The sequence below is a fragment of the Lutra lutra genome, chromosome 6, assembly GCF_902655055.1.
Source record: "Lutra lutra chromosome 6, mLutLut1.2, whole genome shotgun sequence".
In the NCBI taxonomy this organism is placed as follows: Eukaryota; Metazoa; Chordata; class Mammalia; order Carnivora; family Mustelidae; genus Lutra; species Lutra lutra.
This window is the reverse complement of record NC_062283.1, coordinates 78,858,184-78,874,263: the sequence shown is the minus strand read 5'-3', so window position 1 is coordinate 78,874,263 and position 16,080 is coordinate 78,858,184.

The window sequence follows — 16,080 nt, the reverse complement described above, 5'->3', positions numbered from 1 at the left end:
ACTCTGCTGTAACCTGGGGAGAAACTGCTGATGTTTATCCTTCTGTATTCAATTCTGCAATTAAAATATGAACTTTTAAACCTAAAAATTCCAGTGGAGCCTTGGTAAACAGCAGGAGCAACACATATCCAAGCATGTTCACGTTTCTGGCATGTGAAGGCCCACAGAAGAGGGCTTATTTTATATTGGTCTTTTGTATTTTTACATTTGACTGATTGAGTCAATGGAAACCAGCCCTAATTGTTGCTTTATAGGCGGACGATGTTTTCCATCACTGGCACATACTGAACTAAACCTTTGGGGAATAAAACCGGGCTGGGCTGCTGTTTTCTGTTACTCTGCAAATCAGAAAAAGATTGGTAGTTCTGATTAATCTTTTATTTTGTTTAGTTGCCTACACAACACCCTGCCAAATTACTTTATAATAAATAATAAAAGTCACAGAGAACTATGTGTTTATTCTTACCACCAATTCAAATAAAAGGTTTTCTGTAAATGAGTTATTTCTAATAAAGCACAAAGCTAGAAGAAAGATATTGAAAGCAAATTTGCTGCATGGCTTTATGTTATTAGGACTGACAAACTTGAGAAAAAGTTCAGCTAATGCTAATGTGGTTTTAAAGATTCTAGAAAATCTAAAGGCAGCGAAGCAATTCCAAATGTATCTCTCCATCTCGTAAATGACATTTAATGAATAAACCTATTAGGGTAAACATAATGCTATTCAGATTCTCCACAACAGTGGACTTCAGAAGTATAACTCATTGGGTATGTTAAAATAACATTTTTAAAAAATGTGCTAAAATAAAACAAGCATTAGACTTTAAATGAAAAAAGATTGCATTTAATAGCAAACAGAATGTAACGTTGCCATACACATATTTTCAATGGGAAAATAAGTTAATGAGATCATTCTTAGGCAAGAACATGGGACATCAAAGTATGATTACTAGTACGCACACGTATATATTTTGCAAAACACAGAATTGCTTATATGCATTTTTGTTATTAATGTGTTCTTAGCATCACTACTCTCATTTTTACAGATGAGGAAGTCAAGACATAAAGTGATTAAACAATTACTCAAGATAAAAATGAGTGTGTGGCTATGCCAAGCTTCATCTCACCACCAGTGATTGACATGTGGGACAGTTGTGATTCTGCCTCTCTGCATCCGCCTCTGGAGTGATACAGCCAACCCACTGAAACACGATGACCAAAGAATTATTAGCAAATGTAACATCTGGAAGTTGTTTCAATAGTGCAGGATGTTAAAGCAAGTGTGTGGGGGTAATTAATTGATTTAGCACATTTAAGGGAAGTTTCTTCTCAATTACAATACTTACTGGGAAATAATGGTGTACTAAAGAAACAGCATATTTTCCATGGCTAGGGTTGCCATTATGCCATTTCTTTCTCCCTTAGTGAACAACGTAGGCACTTAAGGGTTTGAGCTATAAAATGTGTCTTAAAATGATGGTCAATAGGATATTGGATAACTTTCTGGAAATTTTCAAAAGATCTGCTCCTAATACATTAAATTATATGGCTTCAGATGTATTTAGTTATTTTGCTTAACTGTTACAGTGACTTCCCTCACCTAATAATTCAAACACCTCTTAAACTACTGAACAACCATTAAGATATGCATTGATTCTATAAGCTGCAGGTTACAAGCGTATTTTACACAGTCAAGAATTTTTAGAACTCAGAGGTTTCCTCTATTATTTGTTAAACGGCTACTTTTCTGAGAGACAAACTGGTACATGGGTTCAGCCTGGTGGCATTAACGGCAACAAGCCAAACCCAAACAAAACAAAACAATAATTATCACATTTATGTCCTGTGGCAAAAAGAGTTAGTTAAATGTGCTACGGAGCTAATATGTTTAACTGAAGCTTAAAATAATTGGAAGATAAAGGAATGGAGGCAGTAAAAATTTTCTAAAACACTGAGCTCCAGATGGAATTAGAATAATTTCCTGACCATATTGTAACAGTCTTATATGATAACAAGATCAGTCTCAGGTCCTATAATTGTGTCCTATTTTGTGTGCAGTCTAATAATTCAAGGGAAATAGAGGGAAATAATTGGATAAAATACCAGTACTAGGAGCTGAATTAGTTGATTAAATGAACACTTGTGAGCATGTGTTATGTGCCAGGCATAGGACTTCATAGACACAGAGACAAGTAGGCAGCAAGTAAAAGTAAGGCTTCAGGAACCAAGTGCTGTGGGAGAGCACAGGAGAGGGACTAACACTACATGGAGAGCAGTGGGGGACGTTTCATTGAGAGGATGACATTTCTGCTGACAGAGAGCAACGTGTGAACAGGTTCAGCACTATCAAAAGAAGTGACACCTGGAAAGGCTTTCCCAATCCCTCATAATGTTTGATCATCTTTATACTGGTGATTTCTATTTGTTCTTTTCTTTTGCATTCTTTACCCCTGCTTTAGGGTCAGTTCTCACTGAATCATGGAATTGACACAGTGCAAATAGATGGAAGGTTTTAAAAGAAATTCCTCAGCAAAAAGCTTAAGTGTCTCCCTTTTGAAGGAGTAGACCAAAAAGCTGAAAAACTTAGAGATATTCTGAGCATTTCCTAGAAGAAAATTGGCATTTCCTAAAACAGGAGTGTTGTCAATCAAATGGTATAGTAAAGATACCTGGGGAAAGGGTCTAGACAGATATCCTTGAGCTAGATCCCAGATTTCCATTTCTATTGCCTTTGCTTGGCGTTCTGGGAACTCTTGACTGGGAGTAGAAACAACAGGGCTGAGAGAACTGACCAGAAAAGGTTTGATTTCAAGACCAACAGGCTGCGTAATTCAGGGATCTCTGGAACTGGCACTACACCAAGGTCAAGGTACCAGGAGAATTCAGCTCAATGTCTGCACAATACTGATCTGAAACTAACGATGTTGGCTAATTGAATTTAAATTAAAAAAAAAAAGAAGAAGAAACTGAAAACAGCAGCTTCTAGGTAAAACCAATGCAATATGCCCAAAAATCAGGTAAAAAACAAAACAACAGAGTAAAGACCTTACTTTCCAGTGGAGCAAGTGAGGGTCGATGCAGAGTAGAAGCCACTCTCTAACCTCTGCCCTGTCTTGTGGACATGGATGCTTTTCCTGGGCTACATACCATGTGAGGGAAAAGGAGGAAATAAGGGATCCTTGAAAAGGGAGAAATCATTCTGAAAGACAAATGCTTGACAATTTAACCTAGAGTCATGTGTACATCAGGCAAAACTAAAACTAATTAGTTTGAACAGTCTCTACCTTTTAACTACATGTGACAAGTAGTTTTCTTATCAAGATAATGACAACTACAGAAATTTTTAGTGTGTAAATTTACACATTCATTTGTAGTGTATAAGTTTCTTGCATTTAGTAATCTGTATTTTAAAATTCTTCTCAAGCATGTTTATTGCTGTTTTTAAAAATAATCCTTGAAATTATCAAATTTTGCTAGAATGCATCTAGGATTGAATTCTTTCTGTTTTATGAATTTCGATCTACACATTCAGATGAGGAAAATTAGCTTCTATTACACAATTGGAAATGTGTTATGTTCTTCAATCTTTTTTCTCACCCCTCAGTAATGTCCAATATGTATATACTCGATCATTAGGCTCTGCCATCCACATCTACTATATGGTCCTTTATACGTTTCCATTTGTTCTTTTTCCTTCAGTCTCCGAGACCTACTTTAAGTTGTTCTTTATAACCCATATTTGATATCAATAATAATGATTCCTCCCAACATTTCTATGCTGGATATTATCTTTGGCAAATATTGTCCATTCTACCCTGCCTTTGTCTCCCTGTATCACAAGGCCTAGAAGCCTGGCAACTGAATTTCCCAGAATCCCTTAATGAAAGGAATCTGATATAGTTCAGGTTCTGCTGATGAGGGCCATTTACATGAGATTTGGGAGGTAGAAGTCATTGGGTACTGGTGACATACACTAGCTTTGGCAAATGAGAATTTTTGCAATGTCCTTCACTTTCTTTTCATTCATCTGTCCTAAGGCCAGTGAGCAGCTGTGAAGTCGTCAATGCTTTCCTGAAGGGTGAAATTTCTTCTCAAAATTAGGACTCCTTGCCAGAGGCTTATATTATATAATTATTAACTATGTCACTGCTATAAAGTCATCCTGCATATATACCTTACTAGAGTCCATTGTCCTCCTCTGTAATCCCAACTGCCGAAAGCAGAAAACCCTTCATTCTTATATCTCCTTGTCAAGGTAAATGTGGGAAGGGGGCGTCATTTTCCTGCCATAGCAGTATTCTATCATTGCACACCTACGATTCACCCTTGATCACCTTGTTGGACATCCTCTTAGTAAGTTTTTTCTTTTTTTCTAATTGCTTACTTCAACCAATCTCCTCTTGCCCTGCTCCTCTATGCCTGGGGACTTTTGGGTGACAAAGCAGTAGGAGAAGAATACAGACCAGGACATGCTTAAGGACATTTATTAAAGCTATGCAAGGATTGATGTTTGTGACCTGTCATGGTATAGAGATACCCAGTGCCTTACAACTGGGTCCCGTTCCCTTTTTAACAAGGAGCAAAAAAAATCAGCATTGTGACCTTGGATTTGGCAATGATTTGATTAAAAACAAGATCGACTGATGCACTTAATTGATATTAAAAACTTTTGTGCTTCGAAAGATATTATGAAAAAAGAAGAAAACCCACAGGCTGGAAGCAACTATTTGCATATCATATATCTAATAAGGGACCTGTACCCAGAATATATAGAGAAATATCACAACTCAATAATAAAAGACAAGCAACCCAATTCTTAAAAAGCAAAGAATTTAGATAGACTTTCTTCAAGAAGGCATTCAAATCTCCAACATGTCATTGAAAAATAGCTAAACTTCATCAGTCATACAAATCAAATAGGCAATACAAAGCAAAAGCCCAGTGACGTACTACTTCATACCCACCAGATACCTACCAGAATAGCGATGGGGGGGGGAAAGGAGATATTAGCAAGGGTTGATGAGGATGTAGAGATATGGAAATCCTAACACAATTGGAAATGTAAAATGATGCAGCCACTTTGAAAAACATTTTGGCGTTACTCAAAATATTACACATAGAGCTACCATAAGACCCAGCCATTCCACTTTTAGAGAGCTACTCAAAAGAAATTCAAACATATGTCCACACAAAAGTTCATATCTATATTATTCATAATAGACAAAAAAATGGAAATCTCCACCAACTAATGAATAGATAAAATATGGTATATCTAGACTAGAATATTATTAGTCAATAAAAAGAAATTAAGTACTGATATACTATAGCAGGGATGTAAAGTTCCCGTTACAAATGACCACATATTATATGGCTCCATATATATGGAATGTCCAGAATAGACAAATATTTAAAGAAAGTAGATTAGTGGTTATGTTGGACTTAGAGTAGAAGGTGGAAATAGGGAGTGACTATAGGTACAAGTTATCTGTTTGGGCTTGATAAAAATGTTCTAAAATTAGATAATGGGGGCACCTGGGTGGCTCAGTGGGTTAAGCCGCTGCCTTCAGCTCAGGTCATGATCTCAGGGTCCTGGGATCGAGTCCCCCATCAGGCTCTCTGCTCAGCAGGGAGCCTGCTTAAAAATAAATAAATAAATAAATAAATAAATAAATAAATAAATAAAATTAGATAATGGTAATGGTTGCAAAACTCTGTAGATATATTAATACTATTGAATATACTGTATACTTTAAAGGGGTCAACATTATCATGTATAAAGTAAATATCAGTAAAATTAAAAAAAATTTTTAAACATTGCATGAAAAGTCACAGATGTTCTCTTCTGAACAAACAACTAGTACTACTTCAGATATTATGCACTACTGCTTTGGTGGAGGCCTGATGCTTTTTTGCCAGGCAACTAGCAAAATTACCGGATAATAGATCCAAAATCATTATTCATCAGGTAGTTGATGAAAAAATGATATTTTGTAATGAGAAGTGATTTAGTTGGGTCAATGTAAGATGGGCAAAACTGAGTTGTAACAGACACCAGTGTCTGAAGGTTTAAAAACATTTGGATAGTGTTGGTAAGGAAGGAAGGAATGACTATGGGCATCTTGTCAAAGAAAGTACTTGCCAGCCCTTCTTGTCAGTGGTACAGGACTTGAACCTCTAGTATTCCAAGGAACATGGGTGGTAGCTTGACTCTCCTCTCTCTGGTCTAGTCAGAGTGCTGTGCTTCTGGGGTCTAGGTTTGAGTTAGCTAATGGTCTACTTGTGTTGCAGCAATTAGAAATGATAATTTCCAATGAAAAAGATACCAATCAATATGTTTAGATTGGAGTACTTTTGAAATTTGGCATATGTTAGATTTTTCATATATATTTTGTTAGGGTAGTGAATGCAAGAGAAACAGGAGTGGCTATATGATCACTTTTGCAACCCATGAGTCAACTAATTCTATTTTAAACTTCTTTTACAGTGCACTTGACTTTTTCTTCATGTTCTCTCATGGAATTGATTGTGATTTCTCATTTTATTTCACAGAAAAAAAGAAAGGTCAGTGGCTATTCCTTTGCCAAACTTATCTGTCCTGACTTTTCCTAAATATCCTTTTTCTGATCAAGGATTTTTCTCCTCCTCTGTTGGATAATTGACCTGTCCTTTGAATTTGGCCACTCTCACCTTAGGATAATCCTTGAGCTCCAGGCTCACTCCAGCCCACCCTCCTCAGCAATCTGTTTATCTTCAGGCTTTTGGGGTTTAAACAATTGTTAAGATTTCACAGAAGCATTATCTTCCAAAGTACCTGATTTGAACCCAACCATTGAAAAGTACTTAATTTCTCTTAGGAATGTCTTCTATTTCACTAGAGTTGAGTAATGCAAATTCTTTAAAACAATGTTTAAAAATATTTTGTGTTTAACCAAAATAGGGTATTGTATTCAAGATAGAAGAAAATAATCAGTGATTTCAGAATGCAGGGGAAATTTTATGTAAATAAGAAATGAAGACTTCTGGATCAGACTATCTTGGCTTTTCCACAAATCTCTGTTGCTGTTTTAGGCTGCTGTCAAATACATATTAAAAATTTTTGATAGTAATGCATAAACCAGAAAAACTGTTCTTAATTTGGAGGACATCTGGGGTCATAGGAAATCTTGGCATTGCAGGGCTAGGCCCAGACATGTTTCAGTTAGGCCATGGGCTTCTACTATAGGACCCCATATGGCAAGATGCCTGCTGCTTCTTAACGTCTTGCTGTCTCCCTCAGGCTGAAGCAGAAATCGCCAAGCAGTAGCTCCAAAATAGAACACAGTTAAACACAATTGTCTCATCTTGAGTTTGGGAAGCCCCTGTAAAAGCCACACAGATAGAAGAAATATAGGGTGCAATTATTCATAGCGATTGCCAAGAATGGTCTTATAGCTTGATCTTATATTATTGGAATTTCATATGAATTAAATATGTCCACCAAAGCATGTATTAGTGAAAATTAAAATGATTTAACAGGAATTTGGTAACGTTTTTTGTTGTGAGCCTAAAGATAGGAGACTGTCTTAAGAGAGAAAATCTAAAATTTCCTTTGATTACTTACATGTTAGGTGTTCACATAAGAATTTTTTGTATTATTTTATTTTTTATTTTAAAAATTTTATTATTGGGGCATAGCTGACATGTTATATTAGTTTCAAGTGTACAACATACTGATACAACAATTCTATACATTGTGCAATGCTCACCACAATGAATGTAGTTGCCATCTGTCACCATACATTGTTATTACAATATTATTGACTATATTCCCTAATGTGTACTTTTCATCTCAGTGACTTATTTATTTTATCACTGGAAGTTTATGCCAACTAATCTCCTTCACCTATTTTGCCCATTCTCCTGACCACCCCCTCTTCTGGCAGCCACCGGTTTGTTCTTTGTATTTATTACTCTATTTCTGGTTTTGTTTGTTAGTTCATTTATTGTTTTGTTTTGTTTTGTTTTAGATTCCATATATAAGTGAAATCATATGGTACTTGTCTTTGTCTGACTGATTTCACTTAACATAACACCCCCGGGTCCATCCATGTTGTCTCAAATGGCAAGATTTCATTCTTTTTTATGGCTGAGTATTGTTCCATGGTATGTATGTATATGTATCCATATCTATCTACCTACTTTGTTTGTCTATCAGTGAACACTTAGGTTGCTTTCATACCTTGGTTCCTGTAAATAATGCTGCAATGAATACAGGGGTGCATATATCTTTTTGAATTAGTACTTTTATTTTCCTCTGGGTAAACACCCAGATTTTTAATAGAAGCCCTACTTTGTTAAAGGTTTAAATCAGTGTGTCATATTTCTATCTCGAGGCACATCCCTGATAGGGCCAGGTTAGCTCAATGAAATGCCCAGTTAGTTCTTCCATTTGCAGAAACTATAACTTAATTTTAACTATTATTTCTCAACAATTTTCTGTAACAGTAATTCTCTGAAAATACCTGGAAGGCTGATACTCAGAAGAGACCGGGCCTCTGTAATTCAGCTTATGATGATCAGGAACAGGGGCCAGTTCAGAAAGCAGGAGATAAGAGAACATTACAAGGCAGCAGGCCACAAGATAGCAAGGAATCTGAGCAAGATCAGGAGAGGGCGGTTTCCTTTAGTCACTCTAGGCTAATGGTGTCCCTTGGTCTCTGAGGTGGTCTCAAATCACATGGTGGTTGTGGTAATTGATGCGGTGTTGTTATAATAACAGTATTAGTGTTGCTGGTCATAATTTTTCTGCATGTTTTTAGAATTTCTGATATTTTAATCTTTGCCTATGAATATATTTGGATGCTATTTTCCATTTAAAAGCTTTGTTCATTCTATTGACTTTGCGTCAATAAATTGTTCCTACATCTGCTAATGATGTAGCATGAAATTCTAATAAATTTAACAGGTTTTCATATTTAACACTAGATGCTTAGTTTGGAATGTTAATGTGAGGATTACAGGGGCATTTTTCCATAACAAGACTCTATTTTGATGTAATGAAAGGGGAAACAAATAAATGAACAGAGATTGGGAAGAAGTAATCCAGATCCAGAAGAATGATTCTCTTCATTAAAAGAAGTTAATAGAAGAGAAGTTTTAATGAAGCTCCAGTTGGGGGAAGAAATAGTTTCTGCCTATTTAATAAGATCCAAAGCTGTGTTTTCAGGATGATATGGATCTTTTTTGAAGAACTAATGAATTCTATTGGCAGGAGATGAGCTTTTTTTTTTTTTTTTTTTTTTTTTTAAGAGATCACCACCTGAGCTGGAATCAAGAGTGGGACACTCAACAAACTGGGCCACCAAGGCTCCCTGAATCTTTTATTTATTTATTTTTTTTAAGACAAAGAATAGACAGATAAATATAGAAAGAAGAAAGAAAGTAAAAACATGTAGTGAACTAAAGCAGAAGCCTATCCTGATGACTTTCATGGTCTCTTTCATTCTCAGAGTCCTAGTTTCCTTTTCCAAATATTTGGCAGAAAAAAAACTGGTGGGAGATAAAAATGCAATGACTCATTTCAGGAAGCCAGCGTGGAAGGGAAGCATAAGGACTTTTGAAGAAGAGCTACAGTCCAGAAAGGAAGGGAAATGAAGAAGGTCGGGCAGTGAGACCCATGCTCAAGAACAACCATAGTTGGACTGAGTTGGGAACACAGCATTATCCATGCTCAGCCTCTTAATAGTTTAAATTTGTGTTCAGTCACCTGATAACATGGAGTAAAGAACTGATTGGAATTTCTCAGGGATGTGTGCCTATCTTCTGTCAGGACCAGCCCTTTTCTGATGTGAACAAGGGAAAGGCAAAGAGAGTTCCTGGTGAAAACTAGCCAAACTGGAGAACAGAGTGAGCCCTCCCTAGAAGGCCACAGACATTCATAGGACTAACAGTATGAGTCTAGGAATATTATGTTTTGAGCACCTATCCCAATTTAGGAAAACTACAGGTGATTAATCATTGATAACAATTATTATTACCCATTAAAGGTGACAGCAGACTCGAACTTGGAGAATGGGTATAGATAAATGGGCTAGCAATTGTAGTTTGAATTTCCATGAACAAGTATCCTTTTCTGTTGGGGTTTAATATAGAGCATGAAATCACCCATAATACCTGGCTTGCTAAAATGTAACACAGAGGCTGCTGAGGGCAGAGAAGATTTCAACGAAGGGCGTGGGCCTTTGGAATGCCGAGGCCTCCGTGACCACTCTGCCCTTGGAATACCAAGGGGAGTTGCCTTCCCCAAGCTTTCTTAGCCCAAAAAGGCCCCTGTGATGATCTAAGAGATGTGTGCATTGTCCCTTAGGCTATGTTTAGCAGATCTCTTAGACCACGCAGATTAGCATATCGTATCTTTCAGGTAAACAGACCCTCCTAGTTCCTGTAAGACCCTTTGTTACACATCTCGTCCTTGAGAAACAGTGATAAGGACTTGTGATTATTCTGAAGGATCAAGAAAAGCAGGAGCGAAGAAGAGTAAAGGGTCTTCTTCTCTGAGGTCTCTGAGCGTTGACACTCCTGCATTCTCCTCTCTTTGAAAGCAAAGTTTGGAGTAATCTTTCGTGCTCTGGTACAGGGATTGCTGGCCATTCCAGGCACTTCTCCTCCCTGCAACACCCTGAAACATGAAACCACAACCATGTGATTTAATATCTCATATTTGGACAGGTTACGAGGTACTTTTACCTACATTTTCTCACCTTGACATTAACTTGGGTCCTGATGTAATTATCCTAAATTTACTATTAAAGACTTGGTTCAGGGCACCAGGGTGGCTCAGTTCTTAAGCATCTGCCTTTGGCTTAGGTCATGATCCCAGGTCTTGGGATGGAGCCCTACATCGGGCTCCCTGCTCGATGGGTAGCCTGCTTCTCGCGCTCTCTCTCTGCTTCTGTTCCCTCTCTCACTATCTCTCTCTGTGTCAAAAAAATAAATAAAATCTTTAAAAAAAATAAGGACTCTGGTTCAAAAAGTCATACAACTTTTCTTAAAAAAATTATAATATGTGTGACTTACAAAGTAAAAAAAAAAGATTTTTTTGCCATCATTTGTTGTACATGTGCGAGTAAAGAAAAAAAAAACTTGATAGATGTGTATTTAGTAACACCTTTCCAAAAATAATTTTGAACACCTATGGCTGAAGTGTTCAAAAAAATATTGATTGCTATGGGATAAATTACTTGAATGAAATATAGAGAAAAGTTCTGATTTTTGTACAAGGTGTGCATTCTGGACTGCTGATTTTTTTTCTGTCACATCTGAAATCAAACATGTCCCAAACCCTGAGGACTGATTTCTTGTGAAGACCATGTCTTCTATATGAGGAATTCATGTCTCTTTCAGGAACATTATTTTGATCTTAGATCAATCAAACTAATAACCTTGGCTGTATTATGCTAAGAGAGTTGCCTTAAGCAAGTTTCAAAGCTTCTCTGCATTGACTATAAATGGATGATGTCTCTGCCCTACTTGATTTCCTAAAGTTGAGAAGATGGCCAATCACCTCTTAAGTGCTTTATGTATAACTCATTTAATCCTCACAACAGCTTTCGGAGAACAATCACTGGCCCCAGTTTACAGATGAAAAACTGAGGCATAGAGGTTAAATCTGACCAATTGTGTGTAGTAGATTACAGCAGACATTGACCAGCCATTCCGGCTCTACCCACTTGTGACGCTAGCTTAGCAAAGGTGGAAAGTTAGGTTCATTCTCACAGAGAAGAGGTTCTTAAGGGTCAGATTGGGGAGACAGCATGGGAATGAAAAGTAAACAGAAAATGCAAGGGTCAGTTCTTAGGAAAGTATGATAACACCTGGGAGAATAGCAGCTTACATGAACCGAGAGCAGTGAGAAAGCCAGTGTTTTCTATTTGGGATAGGAATCACCCCGGGACTGCTGATTGAAATGGGGTGCAAAAGTCTTATGAGGAAGAAAAAAGTGGCACCAGTTTGATCCTCAAGTATATTTTGAATATATTCTATTTCTCTTTTCATTAGAGGAAATTCAATTTAATAGATGAACAGAGGAAGAGAGGGAAAAGGAGAGTGTTTCAAAGAATAAGGTTAAAGTCATCGCAGCTTGACAGAATCTTAAAAATCACAAAGTAGGCCAGAAGAGCAGGTCTTTGAGACTTAATGTTAGAAACAATTTTATTTTAAACACATGTGGTTTCTTAATGATACTGCTAGCTTGGTGGCTGTGCAGCCCGCCTTCAGCAGGAAGTGCTGATTTGCTTAATTCTATTAAGGCCATAAGAAAGGTAAATCTGTCTCCTGAACTTAAAGGGCCTCTGCTGCAAAGTAAGTTTGACATTGGCCAATAATCACCCTGACATTCCTGTGGCTTTGGCTGCTCTCAGAGCTGCTGAGTGGCATCAAGAGAAGAGGCTAAGCAAGAAAGCCTACGTAGGGCCGACGGCCTACCCCGTGGATGCTGAGAAAGGCTGGTATTCTCAAAACAACACCAGCAGAGGACCGGCTGTGCTCTCCCGTGTTCACTGCCCTTGGCCGAGGGTTTGGAAGAGTCTCAAACAGTGGTGGCAGAGGGGATGCGGTGCTTTCTGAACCACATCTGAATCAAAGGCGTTCATTGTGAGAACAGCCTGGAAAACTGCATGCTTTGCAAAATTGAACTCTGCAAAGTGGGCAGACACAGAGCTTGGGGATCATATTTTGATGACCATTTCATCTCCAAAAAACCCAAAGGTGTGGTCTCAGCAAATGGTCCCTAAACAAGTCTTCTCCTTAGAAGGGGGATCATCCCCTTGTGCAAAGGAGACTCTCAATGCACCCTTTGGTCCCAGGATCCCATTCAGTTGTCCTATGCCCAAATATTTTAGTTTTTTCAAGTATTACTATTGATAGTTTTATAAAAATAAGTCAGGATGCCTCCAGTAGACTGCTAGTTTATTGCCAGCTCCTGTCATTTTCTTCCTGGCGGTAGGTATAAGACATATGTACTGGCAGATGACCAGCAAAAGCCTCTCTCTTTATCCTTTCCATTTTTCATCCTTTCTAGATCTAAGGACAATGTGGAAAGCGTTTGGGTATGGGCAGCTACCTCTTTTGGTCCTGACGGTGGTTGAAGCAGTACATGTATTAGATGTTATTCTTTAGCCAGCTCCTTGATGTAATGGCCAGTTGTGTTGCAACCTGTGGGGGTTTCAAGGTTCATAAAGTCACCAGGACCCTAGAAGCAAGGGTTTTACATATATACAAGGCTGAGCAGTTCAGGTTATAAATGTGTAGCAAGTAGCTTCAATGCTCTCGGTACAGTGATGTCATCTACCGATTATAAATCTGTAGCTATGTATCATATTGTTTAGTAATACTCTTTAAATTTAGCAATAAATCCTTCTGTCATCAATGACCCCAAGAAATGAAAGTGCATGTTTAATTAAAAAAATACATACTAAATTTTCCGCTCATCACCAAGCCCATGTGATATCACTGAAGAGATGAAAAGTAAACCGGCAGTATCAATCCAAGATTGTTATGTTAGGAACACTGTACCCAAAAGGACAGTTTTACCCGTGCAGTCATATAAGGTGTGTCCACACATCACTCTTGGAAGCATGAGTTTTCATTTAGATCCATTGATTGTTGGTTGAAGTTAATGCTGCTCCTTTTCAATTCCAAGTGTTTGTACGGGCACGAAGCTGGAAGTTATGGCAGAAAATGCTGTGGCTCCATTAGGAGCAGAACTTCTCGAGTTTAAAGGACATCAGTTTTGTATCAGCAGATGCTTCAAATTGAAAATCAGTAATTCTGATAATTGTTCTTTTCTTTTCCCCCCATATGGTTGCTGGAATCAAAGTAAAGCTTTGGAATTTATTCTCTCAAAAGTAAAACATCTGATATTGTTATGAATGTTGAAAGTGCAACACTGAGGTTAGAGCATTTGTTTTTGTGGTGATAATATGAATAGAAAATTTTGTAGAGCACATCAGCATGGTAACAACAATGTTCTCACTAAACGAAGGAACCTGTGAAGGAGAAATGTATTGGGAATTGTACATAAAATTGTACATAAAGTTGTACATAAAATTCATAATTTCACTCAAAGAAACTGTAATATTCTACCAACTGAAATAGAAGCTACAATTGTCAAAATCTGTACATATTTTTATAAGTACACAGTTGGAATAACTAATATTGGTAAAACTCATATTTGTTTAATTTTTTTTTATTTAAAACATGTTCAGCCAAGTAGTATGATCTTTCTCTCCTTCTAGATTCTCACCAATAAGATGTTAGCACTGTTTAAGCCTTTCACTAACTACTTTATTCATCAGCCCTAATGTCCTACGAAGATACTTATATTTTTGTAAAGGATTTCTCCAAATTTTGGTTGCATTTTCTTCAAAATCAGCTGGAAATTTTTAAGCAAATTATTCAACAAATGATATGGCAAGAAGAGCAATGACTTCCAGTTGAAGCTTTTAGCAAACTGAAATTATTGAAGACATTATCTTGCCAATGGGGAAGATGTTTCCTACAAAAGCAATGGGAAGCTGAACAAATTAAAAGAATGAGACCACAGTGTATAAAATTTAGTTATGAAATTGTATAAAAGCATTGGAATATCTGACTTACAGGAAGAATTAGTTGATAAATCTTCTATTTTTAATTGAATACATTTATATCCTGTATTGAAATTGAGAAAACATACAATTCCACAGCATCTAAATTTGGCAAAGCTTTCAGGGAAATCATAAATAGGGACAACTTATTTGACAAATGTTGTCTTATAAAAATATTTGTTGAAGGAAACTACTGTAAATGGAAGCAAAAAGGCAGTGCCTGTGAAAATATTTGGGCTGAAATATTTACCCCAGTATAAAATAAATTGGATTTGAGAGTATATTTCATCTAGCAGAAATTATTTGGACAGAACATTTAGAAAGGATACTTTCTTACTTCTTTCGCAAAGAAATGTTTTGTGAAAATGTCAATGATTTCACATTTTTTAAATGTAGAATGTTAATGAAAAAATATATTCCTCTGCTTCTGGACATGGTATTAGAGACAGAATCAGCTAAGCAACTGAATAAGGTATGTGAAAATGTGCCAGAAATATTTCTTTCCTAATAGTTTATATAATCAATGTAATCTTTTAACCTTTCTTGATGTATACAAATATATATTAGTTTTATCTTTAAAAATTTCAATTTTAAAACTAACTTTTTAAAAAAAGATTTTACTTATTTGTTTGACAGAGAGAGAGATCACAAGTAGTCAGAGAGGTAGGGGGAAGTAGGCTCCCTGCTAAGCAGAGAGCCCAATGAGGGACTTGATCCCAGGATCCTGGGATCATAACCAGAGCCGAAGGCAGAGGCTTAACCCACTGAGCCACCCAGGCACCCCTAAAAGTAATTATTGAATAGAAGTGCACTTTTTAAGGTCTATAAACATGGCAAAATTTCAAACAACATATAATTATATTTTTGAATAGTAAACTTTACAACACTTATACAAATTTAATTATTTTAATGCTTTCTTCCACTCTCAGATGTCTCCCATAAATTTTATGGGCATCCTCCTGTTGGTCATCCAGATCAGTTTCTGAAGTTGAAGAAGTTGCTGCACGTTTTCTTCTGAAAGATACTGGTACTTAATGTAAATCTGACATTGATGTCCATCTCGAGGGAAATATTGTGGCTATGGCAGGGCTCCCGGGGAGAGGAGGTAATTGCGCTACAGCATGTTTCAGTCCATGAGAAATTCAGTGGTCTCAGTATTGTGAAAGAGGCGTTTTTATCATAGCAAATACAAAGTTGGTCAGCGTAAACTCTTGGTGGTTGTTAAATGTGGTTGGTGACATTTATGAGGTGGCATTTCTCCACTTCCTGATCAATTCTCTTGTTTTTGGACAGGTCACTAGTGCCCCAGCTGCTGCCTTTCAGTGATTGTAGTGCAGTTTTGGGTGGCAGTGAAATTTTGGCACTACTGGGCCGTGTCATAGTAGTGAGCATAGTGGTAATGAATCAAAGTCCCAGAATTTTTTTTCTTACTGTATCAGATTATAGATCACTTCATAAG